The sequence below is a fragment of the Balaenoptera musculus genome, chromosome 3 (assembly GCF_009873245.2).
Source record: "Balaenoptera musculus isolate JJ_BM4_2016_0621 chromosome 3, mBalMus1.pri.v3, whole genome shotgun sequence".
Classification (NCBI taxonomy): domain Eukaryota; kingdom Metazoa; phylum Chordata; class Mammalia; order Artiodactyla; family Balaenopteridae; genus Balaenoptera; species Balaenoptera musculus.
The window spans coordinates 169,688,353-169,707,708 of record NC_045787.1 but is presented as its reverse complement, the minus strand read 5'-3'; positions in this window follow the sequence as shown (position 1 = coordinate 169,707,708).

Here is a 19,356-nt window from a genome sequence, read left to right as displayed (position 1 = left end):
CACCAACTGTCAACGCCGGTATTTTGTATTCTGTTTTGTAAGGATTTAATAAAAGTCAAAAACTAGTTTGCGTGCCCGCACCCCGGCTTTCTGTTGCCTTGCGACAAGCTGCCTCAAACCTAGTGGCCCAAAGGCATTTTGATATTCCTGGTGATGCTGTGAGTCACTGATTCAGATGGGGCACGGGTGGGCTCGGCTTCTCTCTGCTCCAGGAGACCTGGGTCCTCGGCAGGGAAAGACTCATCATCCGCAGGTGTGGGCTGGGCTGGGCTGGCACCAAGGCTGGCCCGGCTGGGAACGAGGGCCAGGTGCCCAAACGTGGCCTCCTGCGTGGCTTGGGCTCCCTCGCAGCATGGCTGGTGGATCTGAGCGGCCTGGCCTCGGAAGCCTTCCTGCATCACCTCCCCATGTCCGAGCTTAGGTTGGGGTCAAGCGCACAGCTGTCCCAGATCCAAAGGGAAACGGGAAAACAGCTTTGCGTGGGGGAGGGGTGCCTTTAGACAGCGCAACCTAATTCGATAAAACCCGGTGATTCAAACCTCCCCCTCATAGCTGGCCCACCTCCCTCTCTAGACTCCATCCCCTCAGCCATGATTAAGTTCTTGCTGTATGCGGGTTTCTGCTGGACAGTCCAGGGCTGACTTCAGATCCTGGGGGGGCATGCAGGGAGGGAGGCGGTGGATCAGGGAGCGCTCCCTGCAGGCAGGAGGCAAAAGGGGGTGGCAGGGGAGTCCAGTGGTTAAGGATAGCAGCCCCGCCTGGCATCGCAGTCTCTTCCAGACTGCTGTGCTTGTCAGTTTCCTCAACTGACAACAGGGATCTGAGAGGAGCCAGGTGAGGAGGCCAGCAGGTAGTACAGTGAGAAGGGCAAGAAAGAAGTAGATGTGGCCGCCTCTGCAGGGCCTGGGGTGGGGAGCAGGCAGTCCCAGGGTGGGCCGGTCCAGGTCAGCCCCCGGAGCCTTCTGTGTCTGGCTTCTCTCAATGAGCATCACGCCCTCGAGGTCCATCCGTGTTGCGGCGTGTGTCAGTGCCTCACTCCTTTTCATGGCTGAGTGATTGGTCCATCATCCGGACCACTCTGTGTTTATCCATCACCCATCGATGGTCACTGAGGTTTTCCGCTCTTTGGAGTTGTGAGTCATGCTGTGAACATCAGTGTACGTTTGTCTGGTGGTTGTTTCATTGTCCCCGGGTGGACGCCGTAGGAAGAATGTGAGCAGGGCACAGACCCCATCAGATGCCATTTTTGGGAGGACTGTTCTTGTCACCAGGTGGAGTGTGGGCTTGGGGCCCAAAGGACCCCGAGAAGCCATTGTCACCCTTTGCAGCCAGTCCAGTGAGGGCTGACGGGCCTGGTGAGGGTGGAGGGCCACAGAGCACACAGATGCTGGGTGTCTGCCAGCGCTCGGGGGACAGCCTGCATGTTGGCGGGGGCGGCGAGAGGAGGGCTCTCCGGGCTGTCCAAAAGGCCTCCTGGCAGGTGTACGCCCTAGAATCTCCTCTCCTGCCCAGGATCCCTGGCTCACCAGGTGGCACCCTCCCCCACCTGGTCCTTCCGGAGGAACCTTCAGGCACACCTTGGAGCCTGGCCCTACCGCTGCATTTGCTCAGCCGCCTGCTAGAGCCCTCCTCTCAAACCCCGCAGTCCCCCTCCCAATGCCTCCAGGCCCCGCCCCGTCCCTTGCCTGGCCCGGTATATGTGGGGGGAATGGGGTGGGTGCTGCATGCCAAACCACCTCCCTCCTAGGTGGCACCGAGCCCCGCCCATCCCCGCCGGGCCCCGCCGCTGACCTCTGCCTGCCCCCCTGCCGCCTGCCAAGTTGCAGCTGCCAGGCACAGCTTGTTCTCGGAGCCGCCGCTGTACATTTGATGTTTGCGGTTTCCTCTTGGCCGATCCCGCCCCTTCCACGTCCCCTGGAGGAGTGGCAGGAAAATCCCGGAGCCGGAGGAGCTGAAGCCTTTCCCAAGTTGGTGACCGTGGCCACCTGTCTGCATCTCAGTAAACGGGGCTCACGGGCTCATGGCAGGTGCTTCAGCTGGTCCGGGGCATCTGCAAACTGGGTGTGTCACCCCGAGATCACGGCGAATCACATGTGTGATTCGGGAGCTGCCTTCCACGCTGCTCCACACCACACGAGAGGGCCACACATGCTGATGTACGGTGTTAAGAGTAGGGAAACAGGGCGAGTATCTGGAAACTTTGTACTGTCTTCGCAGTTTTTCTGTAACCTAATACTGTCTTTTAAAAAGAAAGAAATTTTATTTTAAAAAATAAAGTGAACTGAAAAAGACACAGACACAAAAGGCCACGTAGTGTGTGATCCCACTTATGTGAAATGTCCAGAACAGGCAAATCCACAAAGACAGAGAGTGGATTGCTGGTTGTCAGGGCTGTGGAGGGGGTGGGGGGTGACTGCTGATGGGCACTGGTTTTCTTTTGGGGGATGGAATGTTCTGGAACTAGAGGTGATGGTTACATAGCTCTGTGAATGTACTAAACGCCCCTGAAGTGTTCATTTTATTTAATTTTTTCGCCACGCTGTGCGTCAAGCAGGATCCTAGTTCCCGACCAGGGATGGAACCCGTGCCCCTTGCATTGGAGAGCAGAGTCTTAACCACTGGACCACCAGGGAAGTCCCTGAATGTGTTCATTTTAAATGGGTGAATTTCATGTTCTGTGAATTTCTCCTAAATAAGAATGAAAAAGAATGACAGTGACCGAGTCTGTGTTGATCTGGTTCACAGTGAGTGCTCAATAATGCATGGAGGAATGTTTTATCACCAGCACAGGTGTCTCTGCCCCAGAGTGTAGGGATTGTGCAGGTTTTTGTTCCCCGCCATTGTCACCAGTCACCAACCAACGTCCTCCCCGTGGATCATCCCATCTCACAACCTCTTTCACTGTTCCCTCTCAGGAAACTGCGGCCTGTCCTGGTCTTAGACTCACCCAGGAAGGAGGAGAAACTGGTTTTTTAAGCGAAGCCTCCTGATGAAATCAAGTCGGACGTTTGAGGAAGGACTTACCCCGTTGGTGGAAGCCTGCGGGGGTGAGCTGGCGAGGGGAGGGAGGGCTGGCTTCTTGGGGGCAGGGCACTTGGGCGAAGAGCGTCACCTGCCAACCCACCTCGCCTGCCTCTGGCATTTGGATGGGCATCTGGAGCCCGTCGGCCCTGGGCCACTGTGTGCCGTGAACCCTCTCCGGTTCCCCACACTGGGCTGTATTCATCCCCTCCGTCCAATGGGCATCACGTTCCCCTGCACATAGGGTTGGGGTTTGTGGGCGACTTCGGGAGGTGCCGTGGGTTTCTGTCACGTCCGCCAACTCCAGCTCTCCCGGCCTCAGTTTCCCTTTTGTGACCTCCTGAGAGGCGGCAGAAACCTGGGACACCAACAAGAGGGGCTTGTCCAGTGCTGCATCCTGGCTCTGGAACCAAGGAGGCCTCCAGGGTCTGGGTCCCAGATGCTGGTGCCAAAGGCCGTTTGGGGAGAGCGTCTGGTGAGCAAGTCCCCAGCAGAGATTTGCAGACAAACAGGGACAAGAACCTGTTGCCAGTGGGGGTTTTTTGTTTTGTTTTTTTGGCTGGTCCGCGGTATTCGGGATCTTAGTTCCCCAACCAGGAATCGAACCCGTGCCCCCTGCAGTGGAAGCGCAGCGTCTTAACCACTGGACCGCCAGGGAAGTCCCCTGTTGCCAGCGTTTTATCTGCACATTCTGCATCCACCCCGCAGGTGCAGGGGTCGGAGTTGTGGGTCGGAGCCCTGGTGCCTCCCCAGCTGAGGTCATCAGCCCAGTGAGTCACCCCTGGCCACTTATCCCTTCCCTGGGGACCTGGTGCCAGGCACACGATGGGGAGAAACCGGCTCGCCACCACTCCAGTCCTGGGCCAGGACCCTCCCCTGGGCGTGAAATTTAAGGGGGTGCCAAAAAAACCTCCAATCATCCAGATAATGTTTTGTGCTTAGAATGTTTACCGTGACAGCTTGTAGATTCATAGCAGTTGTTAAGAAATAACATTTTCCCCAGTGGCAACATTTTTGCAAAAGTCTATTACAGTGTCACAAGCGAGATCCTGACATTGCTACAAGTCGACACTGTCTCTTGTATCCCCTTGTGTGTGTGCCTTTCGTGGTACCCACCAACACCGCTCTGGGCTCAAAGCAAAATAGAGCATGCTTTTCAGGTGACAAAACTCCACTCACCCCATTCTCACTTGGAAATAGAAGGAGTCAGACTGGACCGTGGAAGCCGGTGTCTTCTGATAGAACCGCCTGGTGTGATGAACGTGTCCTCCATCTGTGCAGCCATCAGCCACATGTGGCTACTGAGCACATGAAATGTGGCCAGTGAAGAGGAGGGGCAGAATGCTTCACTGATTTCACTTTCATTTATTTACATTTTTGTGGCCCAGTGGGGCTGCTGGCTGCCCCATTGGAGAACGCAGGTCAAAAGGCCCCGTCTGTGCGTTACCTTGGGTTTCACCCCAGGTCCTTGGTTGATCCTCAGTTTGTTCATCTGAGCCCCGGGCACATGGTGGCGCTCCAATAAATGTTTGTGGTGGGACAGGTTGAGTGAGTGAGGTCTCTGGATGGTCAGTCCCTCCTGGCCTTCTAACCCCCTCCATATGACTCTGGCCCCTCCACGTGAGACTGGGTTTGCCCTCACCTGGGCCTCAGTATGCCCATCTGCAAAATGGGTCAGGGCGCCAGAGTTCCAGGAGAGGGGGCTCCCCCTGTCCTCAGCACCTTCACCCCTCGCCGGTGTAGATCCTCGGGGTTTCACGCCCCGTGACAGCCACCCAGGGGGATACGCTCCACAGCAGTGGGTGGCACCTGGGGGGAGGGCCACCGGGACCCCCACCCTAGCAAGAGATAGAAGCAGGGCTGCATCTGGGGCCGGGGGTGCTCTGGGCACCCCAGCATGGAGGAGGAGGAGTCTCAGATGGGGAAACGGAGGTGCAGCCACTAGTCACCTGCTGCGGGCGCAGAGCTTTTGTGTCCTCAGTTGGAGCCGGTCCCGCCTCCTTCTTTGCCTCCTGTCTGCCTTCCTTCCTATCATAAAGGAAGGCACATGTTGTACCTGCTCTCCATCCAGAACCACTTTACGCCCCAGAATGAACGTATATAAAATATATTTGTCCCGTGGGTTTAAAACAAATCCTCAGTGAATAATGTTTTCATTTACAGTCTCCCACACTGGAGGGCACACTCCACACACACTGAAGGGTTTCCTGATGGCCAGTGGGGTGCGGGAGGTCCCTGCCCACAGAGGAATTCTCCTCCCGCTGCCCACAAGACCAGTGGGTGTCCTTGCCTGGCTGTGTCAGGTGATGTCGCCTGCACGCTTGCCTCTTTGGTGTGCTTGTCCTGTCTTGTTTGTTTTGCCTCCTCGGTTGGGTGGGTGCTGGTATCTGGGGCCTCTCCTGGCTCGGGTAGGAGCTGGGGAGGGCGGGGCTTCTCCCTGTGAAGAATTTAGGGACCCAGAACCTTCTGGAAGGGGGGAGGAGGTGAGGAGCTGGAGTCAGGGAAGTGGCGGAGCTCAGGTGGCTGAGCCCCAGACCTCCTGCTGCTCAAGGATCTCTCTCTCCTCTCTTTTTTTTTTTGGTCTCAACTCGCTGCACGTGGGGATCTTAGCTCCCGACCAGGGATCAAACTGGTTGCCCCCTGAGTGGGAGTGCAGAGTCCTAACCACTGGACCACCAGGGATGTCCCGAGGATGGTAGAAGGTCTCTTTAAAAACCCTGCACTGGGGTCATTCGGGTAGAACTGCCAATCTTGGTTGCCTGTCCTGTTCATTCCCTTCCTTTTTTATTTATTATTTAATTAAAAATTTTGTTTGTTATTCAATTCAGTTGATTTACCATGTTGTGTTAATTTCTGCTGTACAGCAAAATGATTGTTATACACATATATACACAACTCTTTTTTCATGTTCTTTTCCATTATGGTTTATCATAGGATACTGGATTATAGTTCCTGTGCTCTACAGTAGGACCTTGTTTTTTATCCATGCTATATATACTGACTTGCATCTGCTAATCCCAAACTCCCAATCCTTCCCTCCCCCACCCCCTTCCCCCTTGGCAACCACAAGTCTGTTCTCTATGTCTGTGAGTCTGTTTTCTTTGTAGATAAGTTCATTTGTGTCATAGTTTAGATCCCACATATAAGTGATATCATATGATATTTGTCTTTCTTTTTCTGACTTGCTTCACTTAGTATGATAATCTCTAGGTCCATCCATGTTGCTGCAAATGGCATTATTTCATTCTTTTTTATGGCTGAGTAGTATTCCACTGTATATGTGTACCAAATCTTCTTTATCCATTCATCTGTCAGTGGACACTTAGGTTGCTTCCACGTCTTGGCTATTGTGAATAGTGCTGCCATGAACATTGGGGTCATGTATCTTTTTGGATTAGAGTTTTGTCCAGATATATGCCCAGGAGTGGGATTGCTGGGTCATATGGTAGCCTCTATCTTTCGTTTTCCATTCCCTTCCTTTTTGATGGTCACCAGGCCTGCAGGTTGGCCCTCCATGATCGTGCTGTCGGATACTCATGCTTTGTGTAGCCCTCACCCACATGGAATAGGATGGACCAGGTGACCAATGGGATACTGGGGAAATGACGGGGTGTGACTTCTCTCACTGTCTCTGGGATCACTCATCTGGGGGAAGCCGGCCACCATGTTGTGAGGATGCTCAAGCAGTGCTCTGGAGAGGCCCACGTGGAGAAGGGCTGAGACTCCTGCCAACAGCCCATGTCACCTTGCCCTTTGCTCCTGATCTGACTTCCTGCAGAGGCTAAGCCCCTTGTTCTGCAGAATGTCACTTCTGGCAGCTCCAGTGCTTTTAGTTCATTTCCTGAACCCCTGAATTTCTTACAAGTGGGAAATCAGAGTCAAAGGCTTGATGGAGTCAGGGTAACATTTTTGGCTTGAATACTTCCTAGGTGGCACTTGCATCCCCTCAGGTGGGATCTGGTGGCTCCATGTGCTACAGTTTATCCTTGGACTGGAGTGACATGAGGGACTTCCCTGGTGGTCCAGTGGGTAAGACTCCTCACTCCCAATGCAGGGGGCCTGGGTTTGATCTCTGGTCAGGGAACTAGATCCCGCATGCATTCCGCAACTGAGAGTCCGCATGCCACAACTAAGAAGCCCACGTGCCGCAAGGAAGTTCCCACATGCCACAATAAATAAAATAAGACCCGGCTCAGCCAAAATACATACATACATACATACACACATACATACATACATGAAATATTTTTAAAATAAATAAATAATAAAATAACTTAAAAAAAAATCGAGTGACATGAGTCACATGGATAAAACTCTTGGGACGAGCTTGTAGCACATAGAGTGGCTTGATTTCCCCTTTCATGACTCACCTGGTTATCTCAACACTGCTGATCACCACTGCTGGAACCAAGAGTTTCATTAAGAGCTCCAAACTCCTGGCTGGTCTCAGTTGAAATGGTCTCTTTCTTCCTTTCCCCAAATCCAGTCACATCCTCAATTTATGATGTGACAAGGGCCGTGCTGTCCCTGTGGGTGAATCTTCTGTTCTGTGCTTTGGCAAACCCCGTAGTCTGATGGGGTGTGAGACTTTAAATGGCCCAGAAATTAAATCCAGGCTGAGCACCTGGCACGGGCTGGGCCGCATCTGTTTGCGGTCACTGACCCATTTGTAAGGGGTCCCCTCCTGGGCCAGGATGTCAAGGAGAGGCTAGGCTGGCTTCTCAGAAGTGTTTCCACCTTAGACGCCGGCTAACTTAGGCCAAGTAGAAGGAGGAAGCATCAACCCACAACTGACCTCGTTGTGTGGGGGAGGAAAATGTTTTCCTGTACCCTCTTAAGTTCATAATTGGGAGCTGCGAATTAAACTGACAAAGGATATTTTAACAGAAGACAAAGCATACACATGTATTAATTTTTAATTTTGCATGCTTGGGGCGTCGCAGAAAGAAGTGAATCCCCAAAGGAACAGTGAGATTTGAGAGCTCATAGGCCTTCGGGACAGCCCCAGTGTCCAAGAGTCAGGGAGGTGGGGTAGGAAATGATCTCCCACCTTGCTTGCCAATGATGGTTTCCTAAAAATTGCTGAAGCTCCAGAATGAATGAAAACTCCTGGGATTGGCTATGCTAACAGCGCCCTCTAGAGGCCACCACCAGCTTAGACAGGGCTGGGGGTGGTTCAGGGAGCCCTGGGTGTGAACCTCAAAACCCTCTCCAAGAATTTCTGCGAGGGACTCAGGTGTCTGATAGCAAACAGGAAGCATATCAACATGGTGGGGCAGAAAGGCTTGGCGACATTCTCTGGTCACCCCCGCATCTGGGTGGGCTCAACTTTCTGCATTCACAGCTAATCTCTGTGTCTTTGAAAAGATGCCAGAACTGATGGTAGAAATGTAATATTTTTATGCCAACTGAACTTAATTGCAGTATAGTTTACTAATGGTGACCTGCACAGATCCTAAGTGTACTTCGATGGGTTTAGGCAAGTGTGGGAACCCATGTCACCCACACCCCATCAAGACCTAGAACATTCCAGCATCCTAAAAAGTCCCCTCCACTTCCCCAGACAACCGTCTTCCTGATTTCTAGCACCGTAGAAATTACGCCTGTTCCGGAACTTCATCCAGTTGGTCCCCCACGGGATGTCTTCAGCATCTGGCTAAAGAGCTGTGACTTTGCAAAGGTATGACGTGAGGTAAGAAAGTTTGTATTCAGAGAAATTTGAAACATTTAAAAAAAAATCTTTTTTGATGTGGACCATTTTTTTTTAAGTCTTTATTGAATTTGTTACAATATTGTTTCTGTTTTGTGTTTTGGTTTTTTGGCCATAAGGCCTGTGGGATCTTAGTTCCCTGACCAGGGATCGAACCCACACCCCCTGAATTGGAAGGCAAAGTCTTAACCACTGGACCGCCAAGGAAGTCCCTTAAAACATTTTTTTTACTTGAAACATAAACACCTTTATGGATAGATGTGTTGGTCTCTTCCCCGCAGACGTGGAAGGGTGAAATGTGTACAAAATAACTAAAGATCTTGTAACTTATTCCTCAGAAGTAATTTAACCACCTTGACCACCTATGGGTCCTCAAAATGGTGACTTGAAATAGCATTATGGTCAATTCACCAGTTTTTGCGTTTCATCCTGTGTTTAGAAAAGATCATCTTTTTTTTTTTTTTTTTTAATTTTGCCTGCGCTGGGTCTTCGTTTTTCGTTGTGGGCTTCTCTCTAGTTGTGGCGTGCGGCTCTAGTTGCCCCGCGGCATGTGGGATCTTACTTCCCCGACAAGGGCACCTGCATCCCCTGCATTGGATGGCGGGTTCTTAACCACCGGACCACCAGGGAAGTCCCTAGAAAAGATCATCTTGCCAACAAGAAGGGAGATGTTCTGATCAAAATCATGAGCTTGACCTTTTCTAGGTTCTGACATTTCAAAGAGGGGAGGATGGCATTCCCTTTCTCCATACAAAGGTGATGTTTTAAAAGTTTATATTTACTCCAGCCTCCAGAACTGTGGGAAATCAATGTTTATTGTTTATAAGCCACCCAGTCTATGGCATTTTGTTATAGCAGCCCCGATGGACTGAGACAGCGGGCATGAGGGGGTCTCCAGGTGGGTGTAAGCTACAGTGTGCTCATAAACCAGCTGGGACAAGGGCATCTGTTTATAGTGTTTGCCAATTTCCATGGTGTAAATTCTCCCATCTTGGCAGATTTCAGGCTGTGAATGTGGTATCTGATATGTGAGCCCTGAGCTAGGAAGAGATATGCATAATTGGCTCTTGTGAGCCAGTTTGATCCAACTCAAGTACACCAATTGGTGTCATCTTCTGGCCTGGAACTGGTCCTTTTGCAATTTGGGCTCAGGAAGAAGGGAGGAGAAGGAGGAAGGTGAAGCAGGCCTTCCTGCCTTCCATCCCAGGGCCATTTCACTCACTGTTCCCCGGCCTGGCATGATCTTTCTCCAAATAATAACCGAGTCTTCCCTACCCACTCTGAGCAGACCCCATCCCACCCTCTTGCTGGCCCTGCCCCCTAAGCAGCCCAGCATCCTCTGAGCCCCCTGCAGTGACTACCCATGCAGGTATCATTACTGCCAAATCTGTATTTTATGAGTAGGAACATGAGGCACTGGAAGTTAAAGCGCTGGGCTAGAGGCACGGAGCCAGAGAGCGACAGGCTGGCTGCTGAATCTATTCGTGTAGCAATTGGGCTTTATTACTGCCCACCTCCTTCTCCTCCTCAGTACATTGTAGGCACTTTTTGCTGCTTTGTCTGCTAGAGAGCAGTGTGAGCACCAGCTCTGCTGTCTGAGCATGGCCAAGTCACTTCTTCTCTCTGAGCCTCAGTTTTCCCTTCTGCAAAATGGGTATAGAATAGTACCTACCCCCGACGTGGTGTCGTGCACCTTCACGGACGGAATACTTGGCTCATGTACCTCTAGAGCAGGGTTTCTGGACTTTGGCAATACTGACGTTTAAGGCTGGGTCATTGTTTGTTACAGGGTCCTGTCCGGTGCATTGTAGGATACTTAGCAGCAACCTCAGCCTCCACCCACTATATGCTGGTAGCATCCATGCCCCAAGTGTGACAACTAAAAATGTCTCCAGATATTGCCAAATGTCTCCTGGGGATGGGGGTGGGCAGAATCCCCTCTGGTTGAGAAACACCATTCTAGATCAGCAATTCTTCACCCTGTCTGCACGTTAGAATTACCTGGGAGTTTGAAAACTCCCCAAAGCCAGCCCCACCCAATTGCCTTAGGTTCTCTGGGGGTGGGGTCAGGGGTCAGCATTGTTAAACCTCCTTAGGTGATCCCAGTGGGCTGCTAAGGTTGAGACCAGTGGTGGGAGACAGATGATGCACCCAAAGTGGAGAATGGAAGAAGCCTCAATGAAGGCGTGGGCCACATCCTGGGAAATCAACAGTGGTGATGTACCCCAGGGCTGCTGGGAGCTGGGAGCTGTTACTACCCTGTCTCAGTCAGCTCGGGCTGCCAAAACAAAGAGCAGGTTGCTTAAACAACAGACGTTTATTTTCTCAGTTCTGGAGACTGAAAGTGATCAGGAGACTGACCAAGGTGCCAGCAGGGTGGGTTTCTGCTGAGACCTCTCTTCCTGGCTTCCGCACCACTGGGCTTGTGAGATCTCCGTTCCCTGACCAGGGATTGAACCCAGGCCGTGGCAGTGAAAGTGCTGAATCCTAAGCACTAGACAACCAGGGAACTCCCTCATTTAACCTTAATTACCTCCTTAAAGGCCCTGTCTCCACATACAGTCATATTGGGGGTTAGGGCTTCAACACATGAATTTGAGGGGAGACACAATTCAGTCCATAAAAAGGCAAATGGAAGAACATCCAGTATGGAGACAGACCGTGAGCTTCCAGGGATGTATGGTGCTGGGCACGCAACTGCTTTGTGCATGTAGGCTGTTGATAAAGGGCAGGAGGGCTGAGTGGGCCTGCTGGGCCCTGCCATGGCTGATACACCCATGGATGGGCATGGGGGGATGGCTGTCAGAGGCCCCCTCCAAAATGTGATTCATGCAGGACAGTGTCCCCAGAGCTGATGACCCCCCCCTACACACACACATGGGTTCCCAGACCCCTCTGCCCATCAAGGCTGGCCAGAGGCAGCTGCAGAAGGGACAAAGGGTGGAGTCAAAGCCAAGGCCTCCAGCTCGATAGACATAGGTGAATGCTTTCTGCTTCCATATTTGGGCAGGAAGGGGATTTCCCATCCCTGAAAAATTCCTGAGAAGCTGGGAAGATGTGAAAGGCAAGGAGACCTGATGGGAGGCGGGAATGATACACATACTGCTCAACTCAACAGAGGGAGGGGGGATACCCAGGAACCCAACCCATGACCTCTGACTATAAAACTTGAAGCTGGTAACCAAGCCCCACCCCCAGGGGGACAAGATGGTACAATAAGTGTATCTTTGTGTGTATGTGTGTTAAAATACATGTAACATAACATTTACCATTTTTTAATTGTAACCATTTTTACGCTTACAGTTCAGTGGTATTAAGTACCTTCACTTTGTTGTACAACCATCACCACCATCCATCCCCAGAACTCTTTTTATCTTGTAAATCGGAAACTGTTCCATTAAATAATAACTCCCCATCCCCCCTCCCCCAGTCCTTGGCAACCACCATTCTACTTTCTGTCTTTATGATTTTGACTAATCTAAGATCCTCACATAAGTGGAATCATACAGTATTTGCCTTTGTGTGGCTGGATTATTTCACTGAGCTTAATGTCCTCAAGTTTCATCCATGTTGTAGCATATTGCAAAATTTCCTTCCTTTTTTTTTTTTTAAATTTTTTTTTTTTTTTATAGCTACTTTTATTTTTATTTATTTATTTATTTTTGGCTGTGCTGGGTCTTCAGTTCGTGCGAGGGCTTTCTCTAGTTGCGGCAAGTGGGGGCCACTCTTCATCGCGGTGCGGGGACCGCTCTTCATCGCGGTGCGCGGGCCTTTCACTATCGCGGCCCCTCCCGTTGCGGGGCACAGGCTCCAGACGCGCAGGCTCAGTAGTTGTGGCTCACGGGCCCAGCTGCTCCGCGGCATGTGGGATCTTCCCAGACCAGGGCTCGAACCCGTGTCCCCTGCATTAGCAGGCAGATTCTCAACCACTGCACCACCAGGGAAGCCCTTCCTTCCTTTTTAAAAGCTGAATAATATTCCATTGTATGAATATAAAAAAAAAAAAAAAAAAAAGTTTATATTTACAAATTTAAAATGGTTTCAAATCTAAGGGCTTTTATTAAAAGGCTTTCAGTTTAACGTAAAGAATGTGGCATATTAAAATTGAACATTTATTTCTCACATTTCAGAATATTTCCTTATGTGTTGCTAAAAGAAATGTGTCTCAGGATTTTAGTTTTTTTGTTTGTTTTTTTAATTAATTAATTAAATGTATTTTTGGCTGCATTGGGTCTTTGTTGCTGCACACGGACTTTAGTTGGGTATCTAGAGTAGTGGGGCCTACTCTTTGTTGTGGTGCACGGGCTCTAGGCACGCGGGCTTCAGCAGTTGTGGCTCGCGGGCTCTAGAGCACAGGCTCAGTAGTTGTGGCACATGGGCTTAGTTGCTCCGCGGCATGTGGGATCTTCCCGGACCAGGGATCAAACCCATGTCCCCTGCATTGGCAGGCGGATTCTTAACCACTGTGCCACCAGGGAAGTCCAGGATTTTAAGTTTTGATTCATCTTTGCAGCAACAGGGCAGTTACAACAAGATGGAACTTTGGGGGGCTTCCCTGCGCTACTGAGCCTGTGCTCTAGAGCCCATGAGCCACAACTACTGAGCCGACGTGCCACAACTACTGAAGCCCGCATGCCTAGAGCCTGTGCTCCGCAACAAGAGAAGCCACCGCAATGAGAAGCCCGTGCACCGCAACAAAGAGTAGCCCCCGCTCGCCACAACTAGAGAAAGCCCGCGTGCAGCAACGAAGACCCACGGCAGCCAAAAATAAATAAATTTATTAAAAAAAAAAAAAAAGATGGAACCTTGGGGATCACCCATCACCTATTTTACTTCCTGCAAAGATTTGCATTTTTGCATTGATGTTGAAATGGCTAAAGCTTTCTGAATTCTCTACCTTTGCTTTAATAAAAACCCTACCAGTTGGTGAACTACTATTCCAGAGAATGGAAAATAAAATATGACTATGGCTTTATACCAAAATTTGTTATACTCTAACTTACTGATGTCTTTTAAAACATCATGTGTGCAAACCTTTTTATTGTGAGTTGTAATGCATTTTCAGAAAAGTGCATGCAATGCCAATGGATAATTTAACAAGTTATCATAAAGCCAACACATGATCACGGCCAGCACCTTAGGAGTCCTCCCCACCCCACCCCCCTTGCAACCACAGGGGTCATCTGGACCCTGTCCTCCCTTCCCCCAGTGTAGCCAGTAACTTGAATTTTATGATTATTACTTTCTCGCTTTGTTTATGGTTTGACCACATGAGTGTGCAGCCCAAATAAATTTAGTTTTGCCTCTTTTAAAACTTTACATAGGGAAAGTGTATGGCATGTATTCTTTTCTGTCTGGTTTCTTTCAATTAACATTCATCCAGGTTATTCCATGTAGCTGAGTGCATTCACTTTCATGACTATATGTATTCCATTGTGTGAATATACCATCAAATTATTTACTATCTGACTTGAGTTATTTTCAGACTTGGGCTTTTACCCCCCCCCCAAAAATTGTGGCTATGGATATGTCTGGCTATATACGTCTGTGTGTTTCACTAGAGTATATACCTAGGAGTGGTATTGCCAGGGTGTAGTGTTTGTGAATCTTCAGACTCATGGATAATGGTAAACTCTTTCCCAAAGTTGTTGTACTGATTTATATTGCCACCCACCACGAGGATGCGATAGCTCCCATTGCCTTGCATCTTTGCCAAAACTTATCAGTACACCTGAATTTTTATTTCCCAACCTGTTGGGTCTGTAGTGTTATCTCATTGTAGTTTTGTTTTTTATGTTTATTTATTTACTTATTTATGGCCATGCCACACGGCTTGTGGGGGTCTTAGTTCCTGCACCAGTGATCAAACCCATGCCCCCTGCAGTGGAAGTGCAGAGTCCTGACCACTGGACTGCCAGGGAATTCCCTTATTGCAGTTTTAATTTCCATTCCTCTATTTACTAATAAGGTTGAACATCTTTTCATGATTCATTGGCCATTTGGATTTCCCCTTCTGTGAATCATTTAGTTAGGTATAGTCCAGTTTTCAACTTGGCTGCCTGATTTTCTCTCAATGATTCCTAGGGTGTCTTTTGAATAGTTTTTTTTTTTCTCCCCACACACTGCGGCCCCTGCATTGGAAGCACAGAGCCCTAACTGATCTCAGGTGTCCTCGGCCTGCAGTGGCTTGAAGCAGGATTTCAGTTCCCAGCCAGAAACTGAAGTCAGGTCGCAGCAGTTAGAGCGCTGAATCCTAGCCACTAGCCCACCAGGGACCAGTGACAAGGCCCTGGCCCTTTGGCTTTACAGAAATTAATTCCCACAAAGACATGGAAAGTGGTGAAACAAGTGAAGTGTTTATTAGGAGGAAAAAGAGTATGTGTGGATAGACACACAGGTGGGCTCAGAGAGAGAGCTGCGCCCTCATGGTGGTTTGAATCACTTATATGGGGCATTTCTTCCAGGTTTCCTTTGGCCAATCATCTTGCTTTGCCTGGTTCTGAGTCCGTATTTGGTATACCTCAGGGTCCTTCCCTGTGGGCCTGTGCATCTCTCAGCCAAGATGGATTCTAGCGAAGAGGCCTATGGGTAGTTGACGTCACTTACTATGGGGTGACGCCCCCTCTCTTTTGACCTCCAAGGAGCCTTTCTGCACATGTGTAGTCGGGAAGGTCTCCTTGACCTCGAGAATGAGGAATATGTGCTCTTTTATCTCTTATCTGGGCAGGGCCCAGCCTCCTCTCTGTCCACAGGGGAGAAACTCCAGGTGCTCAGACTGGGGCCCATCTATCTCCGGCCTCATAACCACTGGACCACCAGGGAAGTCCCCGAACAGTTCTTAATATTAATATAACCCAATGTTTCATTCTTTTCCTTTATTGTTATGTGACCTGTTTCAGAAATCAATCCTTGGGAATTCCCTGGCAGTCCAGTGGTTAGGACTCGGCACTCTCACTGCCGAGGGCCTGGGTCCAATCCCTGGTCAGGGAACTAAAGGTACCACAAGCCTTGCAGCAAGGCCAAAAAAAAAAAAAAAATCCTTACTGCAAGGTTATAAAAGTATTATTTTGTATCACCTTCTAAAATGTTATTGTTTCATCTTTCACATTAGGTCTGCAGTCCTCCCCAAATTGGCTTTGTGTTTGGTGTGAGGTAGGGGTCACGTTTTGTGTATTTTCCATAGTGATATCCAGTTGTCACAGCATCATTTATTGAAGAGATTGTCCTTTCTGCACTGCTCTGCATTACCACCTCTATCATAAATCAACCCTCTGGATGTGGATACGGTCTGTCTTGGGCTCCTAATCTATCCATTTGTCAATCCTTCAGCCCCTTTCTTACTGACTACTGTATAACTGTTTGAGAAGTCTCAATAGCTATCTGAAACAGTATTGTGTGTGATGAGAATCCCGCATATAGAATGGCTTAGTTCTCCATCAACAGTGAACCAAAGGGGGACTTGCCTGGCGGTCCAGTTGTTAGGACTCTGTGCTTCCACTTCAGGGGGCCCAGGTTCGATCCCTGGTTGGGGAACTAAAATCCTGCAAGCCATGTAGCACTGCTAAAAAAAAAAAAAGAACCTAAGGGTCTCAACACCGTTGGTAATCTTTGCCTGAATCAATAATTTCATGAAGAGCTGAAAACTCTTGGAGATTTCATCTGCTTCACCAGCCTTCAAGCCCAGAAGCCCTCCAACTTCAGAATGAGTGTGATGCTGTCAGGTGGGGCCAGAGCAGGCAGTGTGCATTTGAATCTTAACTTACCCATGTACAGGGACTTCCCTGGTGGTGCAGTGGTTAGGACTCGGTGCTTCCACTGCAGGGGGTGCGGGTTTGATCCCTGGTTGGGGAAGTTCCTGCAAGCTGCGCGGTGCAGCCAAAAAAAAAAAAAAAAAAATTACCCATGTACAATTTTCATTGCATTGCAGGTGGGTGGTTGTAGGGTCTCTTCATGAAACCTTCAGACATTGAATGGCTTATGTTGTTTTCCTTCTGTCTCATAAAGCAAACTGCTTAGAGCTGACCTCCCTGACCCTCCAATAGCTAAGTGCCATTATCAAGGAAGACCTGATGGCTGTAAGCTACCAAGTAAGAAGTGTCAGGAGTCAGGATACCTTTTTTTTTTTTGGCTGTGCCTCGTGGCATGTAGAATCTTAGTTCCCCAACCAGGGATTGAACCTGCTCCTCCTGCATTGGAAGTATGGAGTCTTAACCATTGGACTGCCAGGGAAGTCCCGATAGAACACCTTCTGACTAAACATGAACTTAAACAACTAGACCAAAGGACTTGGGTGTATTGTACAATGACCACAAATTCCCCCCATCCCAATATGCATGCCCCTTTGCAATGGAACTCCTAGCCAGAGGGGGAATCAGTTTCTCCACCCATTTAAATCGACACATGGCCATGTGACTTGCTTTGACCTATAGAATTCGGCAGAAGTGAGGTGTGGAAGTTCGACCACCATGATGTAAGGAAGCCAGTGTAGCTTTTTGGAGACTGGGAGACTCCATGCAGAACTGAGGCCTCCCAGCCAACAACCAGCACCAATTGCCCAATATGCCAGTGGAGCCATCTTGGACCTTGCAGCAGACTGAACCCTCCAGGTGTCTGTGGTCTCATAAATCAGCCCAGGTGAGATCAAGAGAGGAAATGCCCCCTAACCCGCCGAATGGAAAAAAACCAAAATTCGAGTTTTTTCCCAACAACATTTGATTGTGAAAAATTTCAAATGTGTATCAAATTTTAAATAAGTTTACAGTGAACACCCACATTCCTAACACATCACTTCTACCATTCCCATTTTATTAAATCTGTCATCTCCCCATCCCTTTGTCCATGCATCACTTCATCTCGTTTTTTTTTGTTGTTGTTGTTTTGGTTTTTTACTTCATCTCATTTTTGATGCATTTCACAGTTGCAGACATCAGCCCACTGCTCCCTGAACAGTTTGGTGTGCATATCATTAGCATATGACTAACAAGAGTCCAATATTTGTTTATATTTTTTCTTTTGAAGTAAAATTGACAATGACTTGCATAAGTCTTAAGTATGCTTTTGCTGAGTTTTGACAGATGCACACATCTGTGCAACTTGAACTTCTATTAAGATCTACAACATGTTTGCCATGGCTCAGGTTGAATCCCTGGTCGGGGAACTGAGATACAAAACAAAACAAAACAAAACAAAACAAAACAAAACACTGTATCAGGTATTATACATAATCTAGAAATAATATATGTATCATTTTTGCATAGGTTGTATGCAAATACTATGCGATTTTATATGAGGGACTTAAGCATCCTCGGATTTTAGTATGTGCAACAGTCCTGGAACCAGTCTCCCCAGGATACTGTAGGATAGCTGTAAATAACCACACAGTGTCAGGGATTATCAAAACAGATTCAAGAACAAAGTCACTTCCCTGTCTGTCATTAGCGGGAGGTGTTCAGAGGTGGCCACCAGGGCCAGTTGCACCAGTTACACGCCTGTAGCCATGAGTAACAGAGAACACAACTCTGCTTGCTGAACTCCATAAAGACATTTATTAGCTTACAGAACAAATAGCTGCAAGCTAGGGCAGCCTCCAGGCTCGGGATGCTAGGGGCATCCCCACCCCTGCAGGCTTTTCCTCTCATCTCATTGGCCAGGACTGGTCATATGCCTGGTCCCTTAACCAATCAGTGAGTGAGTCATTCACACTCAAACTGATAGCTTCTGTGATCTTAGATCTTAATTTCCAACCTGCAGTTATTTTAGATATTGTTCACCTTACTGTCATGGCCTGGATTTATATTTTATATTGCCAGATAAAACAAGAAATTACACTAGTTATAATAGGATCTTCAGAGACTAACATGGTTCACAAAACGATAAAAGAGTAAAATTATAATTTGGGTGAGGCATTTATAGAGCAGGAATCTGCAAATATTTTCTGTAAAGGGCCAGAGAGTAAATATTTTCGGCTTTGCTGGCCATAATGTCTCTGTGGCAACTACTCAAATCCCTGTAAGCCGGGAAGCAGCTGTACATAATGTGTAAATGAGTGGGCGTGGCTGTGTACCAATAAAGCTTTATTTACAACCACAGGTGGTGGGCAGGGTCTGGTCCGCAGGCAGGCCGAAGTTGCTGAGTACAGGTGTTCTGCAGCATTGTTAGAACTAAATTAGAGCAACACGATCTTCCAATCTTTGAAATTTATTATTTCTACCTGACCACTGAAGTAGTTTTTAATCAGTTTTCCACCACAAATTTGTGTGCAGTAATTAGAGAGGGGTCCCAATATCCAAAATGCAGTCATCAGTACTTTTCCCCACCCCAAGGAATAAGGGCTCTTTGGAGAATAGCTGGTTTTATGTTTCAGGGCAGGGAAGGTGCAGTATGGGCCTAGTATATCTTGTTGCCAGAAAGAAGGGATGCCTCTCTAAGTTCTGGGTGTGTTGAAGGTACACCGGAGCCCACTTAAAGGTATCCCATGTCAATAATGATTAATGACCAATTCATGAAACTACTCAAGTCTGAATGCCATGAATTCATAATTATCCTCAAAAGACAAGAATCAGGATTTTTGTTCTTTATCAAGCTGCTAGTTCTATATCCATAGCCCGATTTTATTTGGGTGAACC